The following is a 21,762-nucleotide window of genomic DNA, read 5'->3' as shown; positions in this document are numbered from 1 at the left end:
GGTTTCAAAATAGCTATGAGGACAAATTTCTAGAGATCCTGACCCAAAGGGCCCCCTACTGAAGGTTAATCAAGGCAGAGAGAGGGAGGCCATATCTATCTGCCAACAGATATGGCAGACTATTTCCACACATAGTGACAAGCTTGAAAGTGACCTGTCCTTTTTTGGGGACAAAGTGTTTTGGTTGTTCTGCCGAAGAGATGCAGTCTGTAGGGGCTAACCAGCATGGGGGGAAGTTTAATCTCTGCTAACTGGGTCACTAAAGACCTGGTTTCATTTTACTTTTGTTCTTTTACTGTCTTAGTCAACATTTCTCACTCTGTTGTCTACATCTGAAGCGGTGCTATGAAAAAGCAAACATCCTACTAAATTCTAGTTATATGTTAAAAATAACATGGTATGTTAGGGCCATTGTGGGTAGAAAAAAAGAGTATATTTCTGAAAAAATGTCAGAAATTCTGAGATCAATCTCAAAAATCGTCTTGGAAAAAACTGGGAAATATCTACGTTTGAAAAGTTGAAAATGTGAAACAAAAACAACTGAGTTTTATCACAGACATTTTGTAGGAGAAATGTACTCCTCTTCTTCTTCTATTTACGTCGGCCTTAATATGCTGTTGTATAAGATGGCATATTGAGCTGAATGCTTGCAAAAACCAATTTATTTTTGTTCGTCAACCATGAGTAATTGCAGTTCTTGGATGCACAACACAAGCATTTTTGAAAGTTCCAGTCAGTATACATGACATGCAAGAATGGGACAATATAAAAATATGTCATGTATTCCTATTTTGATGTATTTGAAGCTGACTTTTATGGTCGTGTATTACCAGATCATATGCTTGGACTAAACCCATGTCATTAGCTCCACCGCTTAGATAGTAGTTACTTACACCAGACTGTATTTGTTCCGTTTTGTTTAGATTTGCTACAATCTCCTGGAAAAACTGAGTTAGAACATTGGCAAAATGACCTACGAGCCGCAGTCGCTTGTTTCTTGAGAGAAGAACAGCGTAGGAAATTAGCTTAGCATAAATCACCAAAAATCTGCACTGAGCTCAAGTTCTAAAAAAAACAAACTGCATCAGATCCCAGCCCATAAAGCACAGAGGTGGAGAGCATGCATGAAAATTCAATGAGATTGCATCACTGAAGGCATTTTGTCTTGCTGACGCAGTAACACTGTTGCTAGTCTATGAATATACTATTTATTTGATGATTTATCCTTATGAAAGGGAAATGAGCCAGCTTAGAGATGAGCTTTTTGGTGAACATATGATTGTTTCATCTGGAGAGGCTGTTAGTAGAATCAAATTATTTACCACATTCTGATCTTAGCTTTTATCTTTTTCCTGCTGGTTTCTGTCCCGTGCCTGGAAAAACGTCTGTATGTCTAACTGGAACCGTTGTTTAAGGTTGGGGATGTGTGAATGTGTAGTCAAACTCTCAACTGGAAAAGTGAACTCTGGTTCCCCTAAAAAAAACAAAAAACAATCTCGGGTTGGTTGAAGTGCATATGTTAATGCCAAGCGCAGCGGAGACCGTCCAGAAACAGGAAGCAGACTATCGCACGGCATTCTGGGTAAATATAACCAAAGCAAACATGCATCTAGCGCTAACAGGAGAAATGAATCGTGGTTTTATGAACAGCAAATGAGAAATCCTACAACCACTAAAATCAGATGGCACTTCATCTTAGTTTGCCTTTCTTTTAAGAAAATTGCGCTTAGTATGTTCTTCTGAGGCTTTTGTGTTGTTCCTTCAATGGATCTTGGTGCAGCGCCCCTACTGGCAAGGAGGGGAACAGGTTTTTTAAGAGGTTTGGTTTGTTTGACACAGTGCAGTGAGAAAGAGAACCACACCAAATGAAAATGTAACAAATGTTCCGATTTTGGTCCCCAATCAAACTGAGTCTTCTGGACTGGATGTGAAAACACCCTCTGACTTCAGTCTGCTGCAGATAACGTACTGACTAATGCTTCCTACTTGACTGAAAGCCTCTTTAACACAACCAAACTATCCCTTTATTGGCACCATTTGATGCACATGTTTAAAACGTATTTTTTATTTAGAAATCCCTAAACCGTAACATTTCATAAAGTTGTCTCAAACATAACCTGCCACAAGTTCTCTACCTATTCCTGTCCTGCTTGAGTACAGCGTAGCATTCTGTGGCGCAAAATTTATTCCGGCAGTTCAAAAATAGTACGAGGCTTGACTTACATCCAAAGAACCCAAAAGGAAACAGAAAACAAGAGTCTTAGATTTATTGCTTACTTCCACGCAGAAATACTTTCAGATTTTGTCCATAGATCAGCTCCTCTAAATAAATAATGTTGAATCGAATGCTTGGCCCGATTGGAGAGCACCTGGTCCCCGGCCCGTATTTTCTGCCCCTCTCTGTGTGGCAGCCCAGGTCCTGTTCTTTCCCAGCCAGCATCCCTTATCGCTGCAGGCACTGCAATCTTACCCTGCTTTATTTATGAGCCCTTCAGGCACACAGGGGAGGCTGGAGGCCAGATCGAGGGAGAAGGGGAATTATGGGAGTGAATGAGGGATTACTGTATTTGTATGTGCATATCCATCTTTTTGTTACTTTTATTTTCTTTTGCATCGTGGAGAGGCTAACGAGCCGCGGCTGGTTGAAGCACTCATCTCTCTGTTTTCACTACGCATCCCACAGCTGCACTTTGAGTATTTTGTTCTTGCTTTGTTCATGAAAATCAGAACAGCTGCAGAGGAATGTGCAAATCGTTCAGTTTTGATTTTTTTTTATTTCTGATGCTGCTCTGTGCTTTGGGGCATGTTCCTAAAATGTGTGTTTGCAGCTTATTGGCACTTAGAAGACACAACATTATTTTCACATGTTACATAACAAATGGCATTAACAGCGGTGTTGTCAGTTATGCAGAAAAAAATATGAATTTCTTTCTTCTTTCAGGAGAATTGAAGAATGTAAAGCCTGAGGCAAGCTTTGCTGAAATGTGTCTAATCATAGAGCTGCTGAACCTTGTCTCAGTTTCCAGCAGAGGATGTCCCTGATGTTCAGTGCAACCTTCCACTAGAGAAGGAGAAACACAAGGATATGATTTTGGAACGGCCTCCATATCATGTTTGGCTTTTTCTTTGTCTTCTTTGTGTCACAGGAAACAAACTAGTCTGTTTTTTATTCCTGTCAGTTCTAATGTTTTTGTGAACAACATGAAGCGTATTTATCAGACTGCCTCCAGGTGTTTCAACCCTTTTACAGTCTATGAAAAGTTTTCAAGGATTTTCTGAAATCCTCCCACACACAGACATATGCAACTTTTTCAGATTTTTTCCCATTTCAACCTAAAATGTGTTTATAAGAATCTTATCTGGCAGTTCTGCAGAAAGAAGGGTTAGGGTTTTTTTTCCCCCTTCTCCTTTTTTTTTTTTGCCTTTACAAAAAAATGTCTAACATCAATAGATAGATGCCTTGCTGCTGGCTAGATGGGTAGCTACATATATACTCTGGCACAGTGGTCCCTAACCACGGGGCCACGCAATAAATACTTAAATATTTCCGTTTTATGTATCATTTGAGTCTGGAGGATCTTTTATTTTCAAAATCCTTTAACTGGATTCTCTCAGTTACGTCTTGCGCGCCAACATTGAGGCTACAAGCAGCAAAATGATTAAGAAACAGATCAGATGTCTTTGGAAAGTTTCTTTGTGAAGAAAAAGGCCCAGAGAAGAGACAGGAGAATGGATTTATCCCGGTAGGTGATTCCCACATTCCAAGCTCTGCATGATATGGTGACCGGCTCGTTAATGAGGCAATGAAGCTTCAAACTGCTTCGCCACGTAGAGACCAAGAACCCTGAGCATAAGCAACACTACAGGTGTTGTTGTCTCTCATCAGTCCCAGATGAAACCATCTCGTTGCAGAGAAACAAGCTCAGGGCTCCATTAGTCGTTATCATGAGTTACAATTTTCACGAAAGTAAAATGTTTGTTTTTGTGGCGCATCTGTATCTTATTTTGAAAGTAAACATTACCATAGCGACCAGAATAATAAAAAGGCCTTCACAGTACAGCTGTATTTATATTTAGGATAAATCACATACAAGTGCACTTTTATTTTCTTAATTAAAAAGCACCAAAATAGCATTAGGTTTTATTTAGGTGTACCAAAGCAAAAGGTGGCTAAAACAAATCCACTGTTAAAATATCCTTTTAAACAAATGTTGAAAACATAAAAAAAACACATTTCTTCCACTTTGCAATGATCCAACACTTTGTATTGGTCTGTGACAGGAATTCCTACTAAAGTTCATTGTTTATATTTGTAACGTGACAAAATGTGGAAAAAAAGTCACTTGTGGTTTGAATACCTTTACAAAGTACTATATTATTAACTTCTAATAATTAGAGTTCACACACTATGGCTTAAAAAACTTGCATAATGCTGTATGGATCCAATTGAATCCATACAGCAGTAAGAGGCAACAGTGAGAATCTGCATTGCTTTGCTATTCTGGTGTGACTTAATGCTAACGCTAATGCACAAAGCATTGATCTAGTCTGAAGCTAGAGCAGGGAAGGCTGGAGAAATAAAATAGACCATATTGCACTAGAAGTGCATGTAAGATGTTTGTTTTTAACAAACATAACATTACACTGGGCATTGGTTTGGTTAATTATGTACTAAAAATATTTAAAAAATACAATTTATTCTATCCATGTATCTTAAAATGTTGCTGAAGTTATAAAGGCCAGTCTTTTTAGTGGGCTGAAAAAAAAAACAGGTGCTGTGGTTGAATGAAAAAAAAACACTCTGTTTTCAACAAGACAAATGTTCATACTTCCCAGGTTAATGTTCAGTCTCCTCCAGAAGCAATGAGGGCTGTGGCGGCCATTGAATATTTTAGCTTAGAGGGATATTAGTATGCATGAGGATTTTCAAAGTTGATTTTTTTCAGTGTTGAAAGACATTTTCCTCCAAACTCCATGGAGCACTGGCTGCAAAACATTTCAACTTTGGGCTTACTCTGACACATTCCCCTGCTCTAATATTGGAAATATATAGTTTGATTTAAAGGATTTTATAGCATTATAGTTCAAATGTTAAAGCTCAGCAGTTTTCCAAAATAAACCGATTCCAACACCTAAAAATAGTCATGCTATTTTTTGTGGGTTTTTTTGCTTTGCTAAAGCAGATAATTAAAATTTTTTAAGTATCTAAAAACATCAATAAAATGCATCTAAGCACAATTTTATTAAGCAATCTATACAAATTGTATGATTGCTCTATGGGAACCAGTGGAGGAACTTTAAAGCTGCTGTGATCTGATCACATTTCTTTCTTCCTCCTCTGTATCTTCAGCCTGTTGTGGTCAGATCTGGGCTATTTTGAATGTATTGACCATTACTAGCTGTTTTCATTATCGGTTTACTATGCACATTTCAAAGTATCGCAGTAGAAAAGGTTATTGTAAATGGCAAAATTCTAAATAATTTCCTCATTTCTGCAATAAAGTTTTTCCGCTCACATCAGGTTGCTTTTGGCTTTTCTGAAAATAAGTTCTTGTGCTGAATGGGAGATGGAAACACATTAGCTGAATAAGTTCTGATGTGGTGAACTACAGCTGAGCCTGGTTGATTTGTTCCAAACCAGTAGATGGAGACATGGCTAATTTCCATGTTCTGTTTTTGCAACATGTTTAAAGTTTGCTCAATATTCACATGACAGTTGGATTGAAACAAATATATTGGATTGAAAGACTAAAGATCTCTTTTTAAGTCTGGACCACAACTTTTTCCTAAAAGCTTCTTGAAGTTCTTTTAGGTCCTGTTTGTATTTTTATCTCTTTTTTAATTAATTTTTATCATCTGTGTCCTCTTATCCATAAGTGAACATATTTTGCTAATGAGAACAATATTTTTAGCAAAAGTTAATCCAAAGTAGAGATTAAAAAAGAACTATCTCATGTAGATTTGGTCAAAGTAGGTTTAAAAATGTGTATAAGCTCAATGCTGCGTTGTGCTGAAAAGGTTTACAGCTTAGACGAAATACAACTTCTCAGTTGTACTGCTGTTTAGTCAAATTGTTAGTTTGTTAGTTTTTAATTGGATCTGACTAAAGATATTACCTGACACTTAGGTTAAACCAAATATACAGTAGCAGGGGATACTCATGGGATGAGCATACTCAGAGGTCATGCCAACCTGTGTTTCTGTTGGTGTTATTAGTGGAAAAACACATAAAAGGAGAACTAATCCATATCTCATACCCATCAGCCTCTTCCACTGAACTACTAAATGCAAATTCCTGGAATCAGAATGGATCTGATTCAGAGAGGCTGAAGAGGTAAGAAGCTTTCACCATGTGTGGAGTTTTACAGTCAACATGAGATGAAAACTCCACGCCCAAGAGCATTTCAACCAATCCTCTTACTGCCACTGTTACTATATGGCAAGTTATTATAGGATATGGTAAGATATTTATTTTGTGTGTTTTCGTATTTTGAAGCAGGATGAGGACAAACATTTAGTAATGTTAGAATGAGCCGCTGCACATTAATGACCATAATGGTTTTGAAGAGCAAAAATAAAGTGGTCTTTATGGAAAAGTTAAAAAGATCCTGCAGTGCATGCAAACACAGCCTCTTTTTCCACTGAACTAGGGCACCGCTGCAAATTGTTTTAAGAAACTGCAACGCTGTTCTTTCTGCAGTGATCTTTAGGGGGTTCCTCCTGGGCAGACCCCCTGCTGCTAAAATCAGCCTTGTGATATCAGTAAAGGATTTACTTGCCAAACACTCTCACAAATTGTGATGTTATGGTCACTTTTGGAACAAATGTGGGGAAATATTTTTCACTCAACAGAAAGGTTAAGAGAAGGAAAATAACACATCTGGTTGCTGGTTCAGAAAAAAAAACACTCATGGGAAACCAGAGCGCAGGCACAGCCTGGTGGGCCACCAGGCTGAAACCTGCCCCACCCACCAGACTGAAACCTGTCCCACCCACCAGGCTGCTTATTTTCAACAGGGGTTTTTAAACCTGTAACCATGACAGTAAAAACGGATTAAGCTAGGTTTTAAAGATGGGGTGAGCACCAACCCTGAGAGTGGATTTGCACACCAAGAAAACTGGGGGAAAAACCATCTATTTCACTTTATGTCAACAAAACTCATGAACAGGATAATTCATTGTTAGGAAAAAAAAAATGCTTGTTAATTCCTTTCTAATTTCCTCTCATCCATTTTCCTCCCCCAAAAACAACTTGTGGTTTTTAATCTTAAGATTATGTATTTGTGCTGTTCCATAATTTTCTGTCTTGCTTTGCTGAGTTTTCCCTCACACTAAAATAGTAAAGACTCAAACTAATGCATTTCGCTAACACTGAGCTCCTCAGCATCGTTTTTGGTTTTGTCACACCAGGATGGTTTTTTCTTTTGTCTTTATGTGTTCTCTGGTTTCTCTCGCCTTAATTGTGTGAAACAGAAACAGACACGTGTTCGATGTCCTCTGATCTAAATATGTTGGGCAAATGTTTTGTGGTTGTGGCTATTTTATCTCCAGGGGTCTTTGAGCGAGGGGTGGAGTACACCCTGGATTTGTTAGTGTTGTTAAGTCAGTCAGGTATTTAGTAACCTAGAGTTTTCCTTTGAGGAATACTTCCTCAACATTCACCATATAATTGCATAAATTAGCTTTATGGGAACTCATTTTTGATAAGGTTTTGAAGCTAAAATCAGTTTTCTTTTTTTTGGCTGTATTGAAATCAGTTTATTTTGTAAAACTGCAATGGAAAAAACTTTTTTTTTTCTTTTTTTTTTTTTTGCATCAACGAAGTGATTTTACCACAAAGCCAGGCGGGAAAGCCCTAACCCTAACCCTAACCCTACGTGGCAGAGGGACACAGAAGTCCAGGGTATGCTCCAGTTTTCAAATCACAGTGAAACATAATACAGGATCATTTCTTGGCTCCTCATCAGGGCTTCAAGCTCGACTATCTTATTTTAAAAACATCTCACTTAACCTTAATATTATTGAGGGAAGAGCTGTTTCACATTTTCCTTTTCTTTTTTATCATTTTTGTCAAGTTTTCCTTGGCATGGCTGCCGTGGTTGCATCATTTGCTGTTTAACCTTCTACTTGTATTTAAACTGTTACTATTTGCTTCTCGTCAGGTCATCTACCTTCTCACACCACAAATCCACACACACAGAGAGAGAGAGAGGGAAACGTCCTCTTAACCAGCACAATGAGTACATAATAATGGTAATAAAGCTTCACAAAACACTTTGGTGGAAAGCTCACAGGTTCTGTCTAATTCATCTATTTAAACATAATAGCTGTCAGATGAGTTCCTCTACACAAATAAAGGACTTGACAATTAAAACGTCAGCTGGCAAACTCAGTTCAGTCGTCGTTTTGATTATGCAGGATCACCTTCTTGAGCTCCTTAACAAAGGCGCAGCTGCAGATGGACTCACACAGCACAATTACAGTTGTTATAAAGCTGTCATGCATCAAAGCAAGACAGACACTCTTATACTCCATCACTTCTTCTAAACTAGCCCCAGTTTTCCCCGCTCCATCTCTGAAAATCATCCTCATTTTGCTGTTTGGTGAAGTTTCCTCATTTATACTTGATCTGACTTTAACATAACGTTAAATTTGTGAATTGTGCTTAAACTGCAGTAGGTGACTTTTCTAAAAATATATTTTGTAAATATTTAAGTACGTGTCACAACGTCCTAACAGTAGAATATGAGACAGATAATCTTGGAGGAGCTCCTCTAGGTCCTCCCCGAGGTCTTGCTGCTATCTGCAGAAATATACCACTGCTGGTCAGAAGCAACAAATCAGAACCAAGAGGAGGGTCTTAGAAATGTGAAACAGGCTCGTGTATGCGCTGCTCATACCCGTTCAGTACGTATCATCGTTCCAGCTCTGCTTCACTAGTGGTGAAGGAACAACCTAACGTTACAGGAAGACTGTCCATTTCTTGAGTTCTCTGCAGGCTCTGGACACCAAGTGAAAATTTAAATCGTATCTTGTTTCATCATTTGTGCTAGAAAAAGAACAGTTGAAAGTATCCTTTTGGTATTTTCACTCCTGATACTTCAGTAGACTTGGTTCTATTGGGGACCGACGTTCCATTTTAAGCTGGTGCGGTTCACTTTCACACTGCACTGTATCAAACCAATTGATAAACCTGGTCTGTTCCTTGTATGTGGCAGCGCTGCACCAAGAGCTACTAAAGGAAATGACACAAATGTATTAAAAGAAGACTCTGAGCGCAACTTCCTTCTTCACAAAAGGTAAAAAAAAATTTAGTAGCATCAGATTTTAGATTTTGTAGATTTTCTCTTTTGCCATTGGTAAAAGACGAGTCATTTCTCCCGCTAGCTCTAGATTAGCACATCTTTTTTTGGTCTTCAGAATGCACTTTGCTATAGTCCACTCTGGTCCGCTTGGCATTTCAACCACAAATGTAGTCTGATTGGTTGGCTCACTTCAACCGAACTGAGATCAAGGTTTGTAGGCAGACCAGAGTTTCCTTTATGGTCCACTAGAGTTTGATTAAAGCGGAATAAAGAGGGCAGGTGTGAATGCACTCTAAAAGACCTAAAGTTAAAATGACATTCATGCATGCTGAATGCATTCAAGCCTTTTCACTGGTATTGAGAAAGGGTTTCTGCCTCCAAAACAAATATAGGGAGTTTCCATATTACAAAAATTAATCATCGTTTGGCTAGGTCACAAAACGATGATCATCTTTCTAGGCAGGATAGTTCTTGCACACTGTGCTTGTCAAACAGCAGCCTGCCGCGTTGTCACAGCACACTTTTAACAGCTACTGGTGGCTTGTAGCTCATGAGAGCGAGATGAGGAAGAGCTGAAAGCTCACAGGAGAGGCTATCAGCTAGAGAGGTCAGCGGAGAAATTGTATTATTGATCTTGCGCAATTCACAATAGGAGTCTGCTCGTATACCCACATGTCCCTAGACAGATTTAGCACCGAGTGAAGAGGGGGGGACTTGACATGAGAAATTGAGGCTAAAGGCAAACAGAAGCTTGAGTGCCCAAACACAAAGACTTGTAAGTGATATGAAGTGGCTGGTTGACAGGCAGAAAACAAGATGGTGTTTTATCAATTAGCTGAATGTCCTTCAGCCATGAAAAGCTGTCATGGTTAAAAAAATAAATAAGTAACCACAAACCTTTGGAGTAGTTTCACCATTTCTTTATAGTTCTCCTTTTTTATAGCTCTGTTGTAGTTTAAGAGAAAAGCCATAAGGTTTTAAAGGCCCTATTTTTTCTTGTTTTTTCACGGACCCTGGTCTGGGCGTACTGATAAAAAGGGATTGCGTCTCTGGAGTGCCGCCATGCTCCGTCTTGGGGGCTCCGGCTCCTTTGGGAGAATTTAGCTCTCTCCACTTATTTGGGACCAGATTGGAGAATAGACAGGGAATTACTCAAAAACGCCGTCCACAATACGTCTCTAATGAAGTGCGGGCGCGGCGCTGCTGTGATCACAGTGCAGAAAATCTCTGCCACACCAACTGCATAGGCATTTCATTATTATATTTTTGAGGATTTCAACACTTGAACGGTTTCTGAGTCAATACTGAAATTAGATAATTTAAAACCTTGTTATCGCCAACAGACAAGCTGGTGCTTCAGTTCAGATTAAACCACAATGTATGTGCTTTGTGGAGCTTGAGGAGGAGGAATTTATAGTCAAAGCCTGAATTCAATAGAATAAGATTGGTTAGAGTAAGACTTGGTTTAAAGAGGCTGCTTGGTGCAACAGAACATCTTTCATATGGAGTTTACATGCTTTTACCCATACATGGTTGGGTTTGCTCTTTTCCATACATGGAACCCCCATAGCACACACAATGTCACATAATATGTAAAGAAACATCAAGTTTTAAAATATTTTTTTCTCACTTTTATTCATTAATATTTTTTGCATTAAGTTAGGACTAATGTTGCCTCATTCCTTCTGATTTTAATTGGCCATGAGATCTTTTTCTCGTCAGACACGTTTCTATTGTGAGCTTGCAAAGTTAGCTTGAGGAGCAAACTTAAATATGACTCCCTGGCACCCAGTCGGAAAGATGGGCATGGTAATTAACATTTGAAGAAATTATTTTAATTTATATTTTGTAGTCTTGACTGAAAAATTATGATGCCATATTGAAGGTATTGTAGATAGAAGAAAGGGAGTACATTTCTGCCAAAAAAATAACTCATATTTTCACATTAATTGTGCCAGAAAAAAACTTGAAAAGTTCTGAGTTTCAAAAGTGTAAAATTTTAAACTTTTAAAACTCAGAAAATATCAAAATGTTGAAAATGTTTGACTTTTGAAACACTGCTCTGCTCCAGAGAGCACCAAAATGATGGACCAGTCACCTGCTCCAAAAAGAAGCGTATGACTGCCAGAGTTATAAATTCAGGACTAGTATTTCATTAACATGATAACATTTTTCATTAAATCTCATTAAAACCAAAACAACCTTTTTTTTAATGAAACAAAACTAGTTACACCAAATAAGGTTTTATTATTGTAAGCAGATAAAGATTTCACCTTGTTACGAGAAATGTCTCATAACACGGTAGAAAACTCTTTACAATGAGAGTTTCTCACTGTAAAGAGTTTTATATCATTAAACCTAAAATCTTCTTGTTATGATGACATAAAACTCACTTTGCTATAATGTGAAACCTTTTCATCATAACGATTTTGCATGTCGTAATGAGAATGTTTTTCATTGTAGCAAGATATTGCTTGTGAATGTATTTCTTAGCTCTGGCAGTTAAATGCTTCAATAATTCCACTATTACCACCATAGAAAACATTTACTACAGTACAATGGGAATCTCTTGTCATATAAAAGCATTCATCTTGGGCTGAAGGTATTTTTTGAATCTATTCACTCTGCAGTTTTATATTTGGAACTAAATTATGAAGTTATTGTTGGTTATAGTCCAAGTCTCGTCATCAACAGGCCTTTTGTTGTTTGGAAAAGTTGGAGCCCACATAATGTGAGATTTTTCATTTCATTTTGATGCATGGTATGGTAATTTAAACAATAGAATTTGTGCAGAGCAGGGTTACTTACTGCCTCATTTCTGTATTTCATTTTTGCATCTCAGAATTTCACAAGCTTTACATAATCGGCACTGCGTGGGTATGTAGCATCTAATGCAAAAAGCTGGCGTCTCTCTGTATGTTTATGTTTAAGAGATTTTGTATATTACAGAATTTCAAAAAGAGTGAGCTTGTGGTGCACAGCTTCTTGTCTCCAAGAGAGAGAGAAGAGAACAAAATCACTTTATTCAAAGCCCTATTGAATTAGCTTTCGGATGCAGAAAGACATCACTTATGGAAAAAAAACACATGAAGTACACATGTTCCAATGTAAAACACATTTTCCACACAAAATGGAAAATGTGTTTTACATGTGGAAAAAATCCCAATGTGAAAAATATTTTTCATTTGCTCCTCTACACTGTATGAATACTCACTTTTTCCCCACATGTAACTTCAACATCTGAAACGTGTAGAAATGTTCCACAACACATTGTATATTCCACGTTTTTATGAATGTCGATGAAAGTCTGTCATGTGAAACACATAGCAAAACGTTCCATGAGTCTAAAGTTTTCTTGTTTCATTGTACACAATATACAGTAGATTCTCATACGTTTTGGGAAAACATCACAAACCATGTTTCCATCAATGTTTTATAGCATGCATTTAGAAATATCACAGAAAAGTTGATGGAAAAGATAAGTGTTGAAATAACTATTTTTTTTTTTTTTTTAATGCTTGGTGGTTTTGAAAGACAACGTGCTAAGAGGAGATGGAAATACGTTTTCTAAAAGGGAACCACATGTAATTCCACAAGATTCACAAGAGCATCATTCACTTAAGTTCAATTCAAAAATAGTTTCATCATCTAAAAGGAAATTAAATGCTGTTGTAACAACAATCCATTAAAGTGCATTGATTCAACCAAAAAATTAAAAAATATGAGCAAAAGTCTATAAAAAGACCAAATCAAAACCAATGCAACAGAGCTACTCCAACATCTTACCACCTCAAGTGGCTCAATTGGACTCATGGATTTTACATTAGCCTAGTACATTACATTAGTCTGCGCTTCACTTCATTCAGAGTTCTTGGTTCTTGCGAAACGATTGCAGTCATGGACTCTATTGAACTCTATTGAAGTTTTTACCCAGTATCTAATGTTTGGCCATGATGTATTTTGTAATGTGCCAGTTTGATGTTATGAAACTTCCCTGAAATTCCCTGCACTTTACACAGACGTCCTCCACTGTAACGACAGAAGTACCAAACTGAATGAGGAGACTGTTAATGTTCAGTTAATATTTGGAAATGTGGCCAACATGGACTGAACGGCTTTGTTCACTTCCTCTGCTGCCGTCGCTAAAACTACAGGCAGACTACAATTCTAACACAGAGCAGAAAATCAAAGTCGCTGTTCACAACTTCTCCTTCTGTTTCTGTGGTTGAAATTCTAGAAGTTCTTGTAAACAGAAGAAAGGCCAGACTATCTGTGAAGTGAGATTTTAATCGAGTGTAATAGAATAGAAGGCTACTCACCTCCCTGCACCCATTGGGCACCACGTCCAAACCAAGTGCTGGCCATGTTTCTTATATCTCACATCTGGTTTTATATCGCGATTGACCATATGTGAACTCTCCATAAGCAAAATAAATTGAATTTTATAAATTACATTTTTAGAGTTGTTTCTATTTTCCCAATTTTGTACAAATAATTTAAAAATGTATCTCGTTATCAGAGAATACTTTTAGTTTCCCTTGAAATTTCAAGCAGTTGCAACCAAACAGTAACAAATCATCCCACAGCTCTACGCAGGTCGTCCATGTTTAGGTGTAGAGGACAAAATAGTGTGTGGACATGTCTAAAACGTGTATATGTATGAAATAACTTTTATTGGTGGTTTTAGTGAAGTAGTTGTCATGTTTTCTCCTGTCCAGCCTTAGTGGACCTTCTGAACCCAGTTGAAACACTCAGTCACACTTTTAGCTTGGAAATTGATTCTCTTGAGGTTACCATTCCATTCATGGTAGCCTATGGGTTTGGTGTGTGGGCATGTGTGTGTGTGTGTGTGTGTGTGTGTGTGTGTGTGTGTGTGTGCGCTTGTCTGTTAACCATTCATCTTTCAGTTGGGAATGGAAACCTTCACTGTAACCAGATTATCTTTTCCCCAATCAATATGTTAAGTCATTTGGTAACACATTTATACATAACGTAAAATTAAATCAAATGTTCCAAATCAAAACTGCTCTCACTTATATAAGATTATTATTACAGTGTTTTCTTTTTTCATTGATGCATATTAGAACCTAAATAGGGAAAGCCCTCTCTACATATGGTCAAAAGTTCATTTTTTTTCAAAACCTAGGATGAAGTCATCTTTGACAGTAATCATGCTTTTAGCATTTAATCCCACTCCACATTAAAAATATTGTGCGTGCTTAAAGGCAGAAAAATATCCCTTTGGCTAAATGTTTTTTTTCACTGCCACGAGTACCTGCTGACGGAGAGAGTGGGTTGCCCCTCATAAATCCTAAACTGTTGGATTCATGCAGCCACCATGGCTCCTCCCGTTCATCAGCCATTGTTTCCAAACACCTACAACACGGCAGACCGAAGGAGGAGACATAAAGGAAAAGGGAATGAGAGAAGTGAACGTGGCCCGTTTTAGTTCTGCGTGAGTGTAATGCGGACCAGTGTTTTTATTTTTTAATGTAACCGAATCCTTTGGATTTATCCTAAGCCTTTGAGATTATATATTGTTTTCAGAGAGGTGGGCACTGTTGTGTTTGTGTGTGGTGAAAAGATCGGAGCACTCTGGGAAATCAGCATTAGTGTTCCTACAGCAAAATAAAATGTTTATTAAGATCAGAATGAAGCATATTTTCTTTTAAAAAAGGACAAAAGTCCCAATTTGCTACTTCCAGTTTTTGCTAGTATTAATTTATCTCCTTACTTCTCAGACATTTTTGGTTTTGCGAGTGAATCTGTTGGAGATGTGGGGAAAGTGAAGGGGCCTGCTAAGATATGGAGATGCCAACAACAAACTGCTGGGAAAGAGCATGGCGTCCCACTGAGAGGACAGACAGTAACCATGGAAACCTTGCCCCACTCAAAGATCTGTTTAGCCAAACAAACACTTTTTGGTCTGTGATGTGCACTCACTGCATTTGTGCTCAGCTCCTGCTTCCCTAATATTGTTAATAATACTACTATCTTATCATTTTTGTGAAAACTCTCTGTTACGCAAAGTATTAAAGTTGTATTAAATTTTTTTTAGGGATTTATGTGATAAAACAACACAAAGCAGTGGCAGCCATGATTTCATTTGAGGGCCACGTTTTGATTCAAAATTGATTTTTGATTCAAAAAAGTATTCATAATTTCTCTTTTAATCTACTCCAGTCTGCTTTGCATGCAGGATGACAAATGGAGCCTTTAAAGTGTCTTTTTCACATGAAGTTTAAAATGTTAACCAAAGCTCAGATGAAATTACTCCTTCGTTGCATCCTCAGTTTTGCTTTAATGAAACGTCACGTAGTGACACTTTTCTGTACACAGCTTCCTCTGTGGACTATTTGCTATTTCCATCCATATGTTTTTAGCCATCTGACAGTTTTTGTAGTTGCTTAGTGAAAAATTTTAAAAAATGGATATAATTACATGACACGAATGCATTGAATAAACTTTCTGTATTCTCCATTGTAGATGCAGGAAAAAAGGAGTAAATTTCCACCAGATAAGCTCCAAAAGTCAAAACTTTGCAAGAAAAAAACTCCGTCGAAAATGTTGGATGTTACAAACTCAAAATATTTCCAACTTTTTTCAGGAGTAATCTCATTATGTCTGAGCTTTTCTGGCAGACATTTACTCCTTTTTTCTATCTACAATGACCCTAATTCACTGTCAAATATTTTCAATTCTATTTATATAAGATTTATTTGAATATTAGATTAATTAGTTTCATAACCTAATCATGCTTTAAACCTCTGTCCAACTTAACCAATTTGTTTGTTCACTATTATACAATAGAATTTCACAGAATTTGTGCATTCACTTTGAGATTAATTTACCTATATTAGTATATACTTTTCAGAAACAGAAAAAAAATTTCAATCCACTTCAGGATTATGTGCTATTTTTTGTTGGCCTAGTAAGTGAAATCCTAGTAAAGTTCAACAAAATAGTTAGGGGGCATGAGAACCTTTATATACAAGACAAGCTGTCAGGTACACATTAACCATTAGAACATTTTTGCTATGTTTAATATAAACCTTTAAACACTTGAGCTGATCTGACATGGGGTCATACCACACCTCTGAGGAGCTTCACGCCTCCAGCAGTTAACAGAGTTGAGATGTGATTTAGGTGAAACCTTGGAAATGCTGAATCATTACAGTTTGATCTACCCTGGTGCTTGGGTGAGCTCAGAACCTTCAAGAAGTGGTTAAAGCAGAGCAACGGTCGATAGCGGTAAGACTGTCCACAGGGTCTAACCCAAAGCACAGGCAGCCAATCAATGGCTACAGGCTAACACGAGGTCCAACAAGGAAAGGAAAATGGCTTTTCTTTTCCTTTCGCTCTCATTTACTGGTATTTTTCTACCAGGTATAGGTGTCAGGTTCTCACCTTGTGGACACTGGCCAGAAACATATTCAAGCAATTCGAGGGCTGTTTACACGACTAAAACTCAATAACAGGTCTAGCTATTTAGGCTAACGTTGAACTGTTAGGTTATCTGCCAGGTGATTGAGCAGTTTGGAAAATGAGGATAGACTGTCATTTGCTTTTCAGCAGAGAAAAGCAAAACAGAAGTATGAGGGTACGACATTACAATTCAATGGGATGTTGCTTATCATGTGGTTTCACTGTTTTTGTTTTTCATTTGCTCTGTTCTTGCACCGTCTGCAAAGCCTGGTGGATCTGGTTGTCTTAACATGTCAAAAGTATCAGATCTGGACAAGAAAGTGTCAAGTTATGACAATGTTGGAAATATTAGTTTAATTACGCTAGTTTTAATGCTAGCTTTAACTTTAGCGCATATTGAAATATTAGACTGATCCTGATTGTTTTGAGTAGACCTCAGTTTAGGTTGGATTTAGACTCGTAGTTTAATCAATACATAACTCAACCAGTAGAACATTTTTCTTAGATATAATGATGACAATTTCATTGAAATTAGTCTAATCAATAGTTTTTTATATTAGATCACATTCTTAAGAGTGTATAAGTCATATGTTCATCTGGAAATTTTTTTTTGTTTATTGAGCAACAAGTAGCAAATATCTCATTTCTCAACAACAACTAGAAAAGACAAATATAAAAAGAAAACTGTGTGGGGCAGTGGCAGCATCAATCATGACAAGAAAATAAGACCAAATTTAAATAAATGAAATAAACTTTGCTATTTGGAAGAGGATTCGCACTGCTGGAAAAAAAAAATAATCTCCAACTTCTGAATTTTTGGTCAAATTTCTGACTTCAATCTTAAAAATATGGGAAACAAGTCAGAATTTGGATTTTTTTTCAATTTTCTGTTTTGTTTTTTCCCTGAAAAAGACAGGATTAGGACTTTCATCTCAGAAATTTGAGGATGAAGACAAAACTTTGAGATTAAAGTCAGAATTCTTTGGGGAGGGTTTCAGTGGCTCTAATCATCTTCCATAAGGATGATTTGGAAAGAATTCAACAAAATCAAATTATGATTTTGTTGATTTGATCAACAAAATTAATCAACAGTTGATCAGTTTTGCGTTGTTAATTTCTCTGTGTTATACAACATCATATGAGGGCAATTGTAGATTTTGTTTGGAGTAAATTTCCTCCAAACAAAAATGAAATTTTGAGATTAATCTCAGACATTTTCTTTTAGAAAAAATAGGACATTTCTGAACTGGGGAAAAAAAGACCGTTAGAGAAAACTCTAAAATGTTTAGATTAATCTCAAAAAGTTTTGTCTTTAGAGGTTTTTCCCTTGAGATGAATCTAAAAATTTCAGAATTTTTTTTTTTGGCAGAAATGTATTTTTTCTATTTACAAAGAAAAAATACAAAGCTTTTGTAGTATTGCTTTAATTACAGGACTACAAAATGAGCATCTCTCTGCAGTAGCTTCTGTCTCACAGCTAGGAGGTTGCTGGTTCAAATCTCAGCAGCCTTTCTGTGTGGAGCTTGCATACTGTACCATGTTCCTCCCACTGTCCAAAACAAACATACTACATAAAATTTAGAGACTACATGGAATTAATCTGAAGGAGTTATAAGAAAATAGTTTAAGAAAATAAATTGCCAGTTAATGGAACTTTCAAAAGTGTAGTTGGTTTAAGTGGATAAATATAATTACTAAATCATTTATTTACAGACAAGAGAGCAGGCTTTTTTTTTTTTGCCTCAATTACAAGATCAGAATTGTACCATTGTTGCTTCACTGATGCAACTCCATGCTACAGGAGAGGAAAATATTTTAAATTCCATCAACACTGGAGATGCATAAACACCACAGCCTCTGTTACCAGATATTCTTCTTATATATCTGCAGAAACACTGAGTTTTATTAAAAATAAATAAATAATAATAATATTAATAATAATAACCCAATATTTGTGTTGGTATGATGCAGCTTTGGATGAAAACATTTTTATTTTTACAACATACCTATATTTTTATTCTGACTACTTATATAAAAAAAGGTCTGGCTGCAGGTTTTATGTGTTACCTTTTTATCCTCAGATGTTCATATCCCTGTTATATTCTCTGACTGGATCTCCCGGAGGGGTTGTGATGCATCTGACGTTCCTTACAGGCGGCTGCAGATTATATGTCTGGCCCAGGACATAAAGGGTTTCATTTCCAGCAGTAAAGCTAATGTACAACAATGCCATGATGAAGAGATACTGGACTGTGGTTGGAAAAGAACCGATGTCTTAAAAAATAGCATTAATATTTGCAGTTGTGCTTTTTTTCTGCCTTTGGGCAATGTGGTCAATATTTTTAAATAAAAAGTATTGCCTTCATGTTCCTCTGTCTATGTCACCAGCAGTTCTGATCTTACCAACAGTGGACTTACATACAAAGATTACATTGATTTTAAAAATGGTTTCTACAGTATGATGCTTTTCATATTGATATGGGAGTTTATATTGGGCTTTTTGAACTATTGGACATCCAAGAATTATTTCTTGTGTAAATATGATTATTTCATTTTGCTGGAAGGTTTAATATATTTGTTTTGCTGACAATTATTACCTGAAGCAGTAATCTGGCAGTTTAATCATTAGGATAATCAATAATCAGTTTTTTTTATTCTTAAGATATTTAAGATATAACACCCTCTAAATAGTGCTGGGTTTGTTTCTTTTAACCAAATGTTTCGTGTTTTTTAATAGAAGAGAATTTGTATAATTTCAACCCAATCAAGCATCACGACTCAGTTTGTTTAAGAGAAATGGATGCGCTTCAGTCTTTTAAAATTTTTTTTACAGATCACCATTACCACCATAAAACAATCTAATCAGATTTCACTTAACCTCTTCTGTGATGTTAAATAAGAAAAGGTTGGATAGTAAAATAATGTACGGTCATACTAATGCTAATGAATTAATGACTTTATACTTGAGATGAATCTTTTAAGATAGTCCACTGTTACTATGTTCGAGATTCACTCCAAAGAACTAAAACAAACTTTTTTATTATTATTTTATTTTATTTTTTGTGTGTAAATCGTGTTCTTTTCCTCCTCTGGGTCTCGTCTTCAAGTTACTTTTAGCTCATCATCAGATTGGACCGGGATCTCGCCTGGTCCTCTGGGGCTGTTTTCTGTCCACTCAGAAACAGCCCTGACTGTTACCCTCAACAGAGTTTGTTAGCTTCAGCTTTCACAGCTGAGCTGCTCTGACTCATCTCCAGTTGCTGAATAACTGTTTCCTTCTCTTTCACATCTCAAATAAGAAAAGAACGATTGACAAATGCGCCTGGACTTCACATTGCTCTACCTGAGAGTGGTTCCTGATTGGCTGTATGTTGGTAACACTGAGCGGTGCGTTTAAGTGCAGTGGGACATTTAAAATATAACCGTTTGAATAACAAAATTGAAGAACATGCTCTCTCTTATTAATTTCTTCTTTTTTAGTCAATTTTCTTCACCATGATTACATGAGCCTCAATTTTTTCTACCTTTTTCACTCTTAGGATACATCACAACTCTAAATTGTACCTGCCACTCACCCACTGATGGGTTATTCTTTTCAACCCACTCTGTGGTACCCTTAAGGTTAATGGTAGACATTAGTTGAAAACTTAACCGAACCACCATCAGACACATAACCTCACCTTAACCTAACCCTGGATTTGTACATATTTGACTGACTGGTTAGCAAAAATAACCCAAACCTGTTTGTTTTTAAAACCTTGCAGTGTATTAACACATCTTAATTTTATTCCCATTTATGTCAAAGAATAGGTGTTTATTATCTTAAAACGCAACAGCTGATAAAATGTGTTGACCCATTACATCATATTTAAGGACTTTAAGGAGCTGGGTAACAGCTTGATTTGACCAACAATTGATTCACTTTCAAATAAAGGTGTGAAATTTCTCGCATTAGAATTTTAGCAGTTTAACAGCTTTCTGTTGGAACAGATGAAACCTTTTCAGCCGTCTTCCAGGAAGCTCAGAGGAAACATTAAGAGGATTTCAGAAACCCAGACTTTCCCTGTTTCACATGTGGTTCATCTACTAGTACCGTTGTAACTGCTGACCTCTTGTTTCTCTAGAAACAAGTGTTAAACAATTTAGACAGACTAATTAGACTAACAGTTATGTTTTTGGATCACTGGATGTCCCACTCGACTATTTGAACCATGGACCTTCTTGCTTCAAGGCAACAGTGCTACCACTGTCAAATGTCATGTTGATAAAAACAAGAGTTGTGCACAGCATTAAAAGCAGGAATACCATCAATTGAGTAAAAAGTAATTGTAATTGTTAGAGTAGTTATTAGAAATGCTGTCCATAAATCTATTTCCCCAAGTTCTACCTAAAGTGACTTTTTAAAAATAATTTTATTTGGGTAGAGTTAAACACATTTCTTCTTGTTTACTTGCCTGGGAATAATAAATGCACAGTGAGGGGGTGTGTAAGCGCTATAGCTTCCAGGCTCAGTGACAGTAGAGGGCTATCGTACGGGTGCAGCTGTGTAAACATATCGGCTCCCCTTAAATTGATGGGCGAGCTTTGTCCTGCGGAGCCGAACTGTTGGGCGGTGAATGTCCAGCACATTCTGCTCAATCAAGATTAACAAACAAACCTTACTAAATGACTCGCTTCTTCTTTGTATGCAAATACTCAACAGAAACGGACTCCAACCTCCCACCCCCTCACACCCTGTAAAGTCTGGAAAGTCTACAATCACAAACTGGATTGGTGAATCTCTTTCCAAAACAGACAAAAGTGAAAACACAAACCAAGCACATGAACACACAGGCATGGTAAAAATGACACATACTGAAAATAGAAGCTGACATGTCCGTTGTGCAAGTAAGAGAGTGTGCAATATAAAGATTGTGTAAGGAGCTGTGTAATAGGATGGAGGGCCATCTGCTTCCCTGTGCTGCCCACAGACTGTCTAACGTCCCTAAGGGCTTCCAGCAGCTCTGGCAGCATGGGGAAAACGGTGCCAACT

General features: G+C 37.1%; 1 protein-coding gene across 3 annotated transcripts in view; it reads left to right on the top strand.

Annotated features, from left to right (window-relative positions):
• Nucleotides 1-21,762, top strand: part of nrg3a (neuregulin 3a) — a 411,389-nt gene that overhangs the window by 122,323 nt on the left and 267,304 nt on the right. The window lies entirely within an intron of this gene.

Source organism: Xiphophorus couchianus, chromosome 22 (genome assembly GCF_001444195.1).
Source record: "Xiphophorus couchianus chromosome 22, X_couchianus-1.0, whole genome shotgun sequence".
Taxonomy (NCBI): domain Eukaryota; kingdom Metazoa; phylum Chordata; class Actinopteri; order Cyprinodontiformes; family Poeciliidae; genus Xiphophorus; species Xiphophorus couchianus.
Note: the sequence above shows the minus strand (reverse complement) of the source record. Positions and strands in the feature narration are given on the sequence as shown.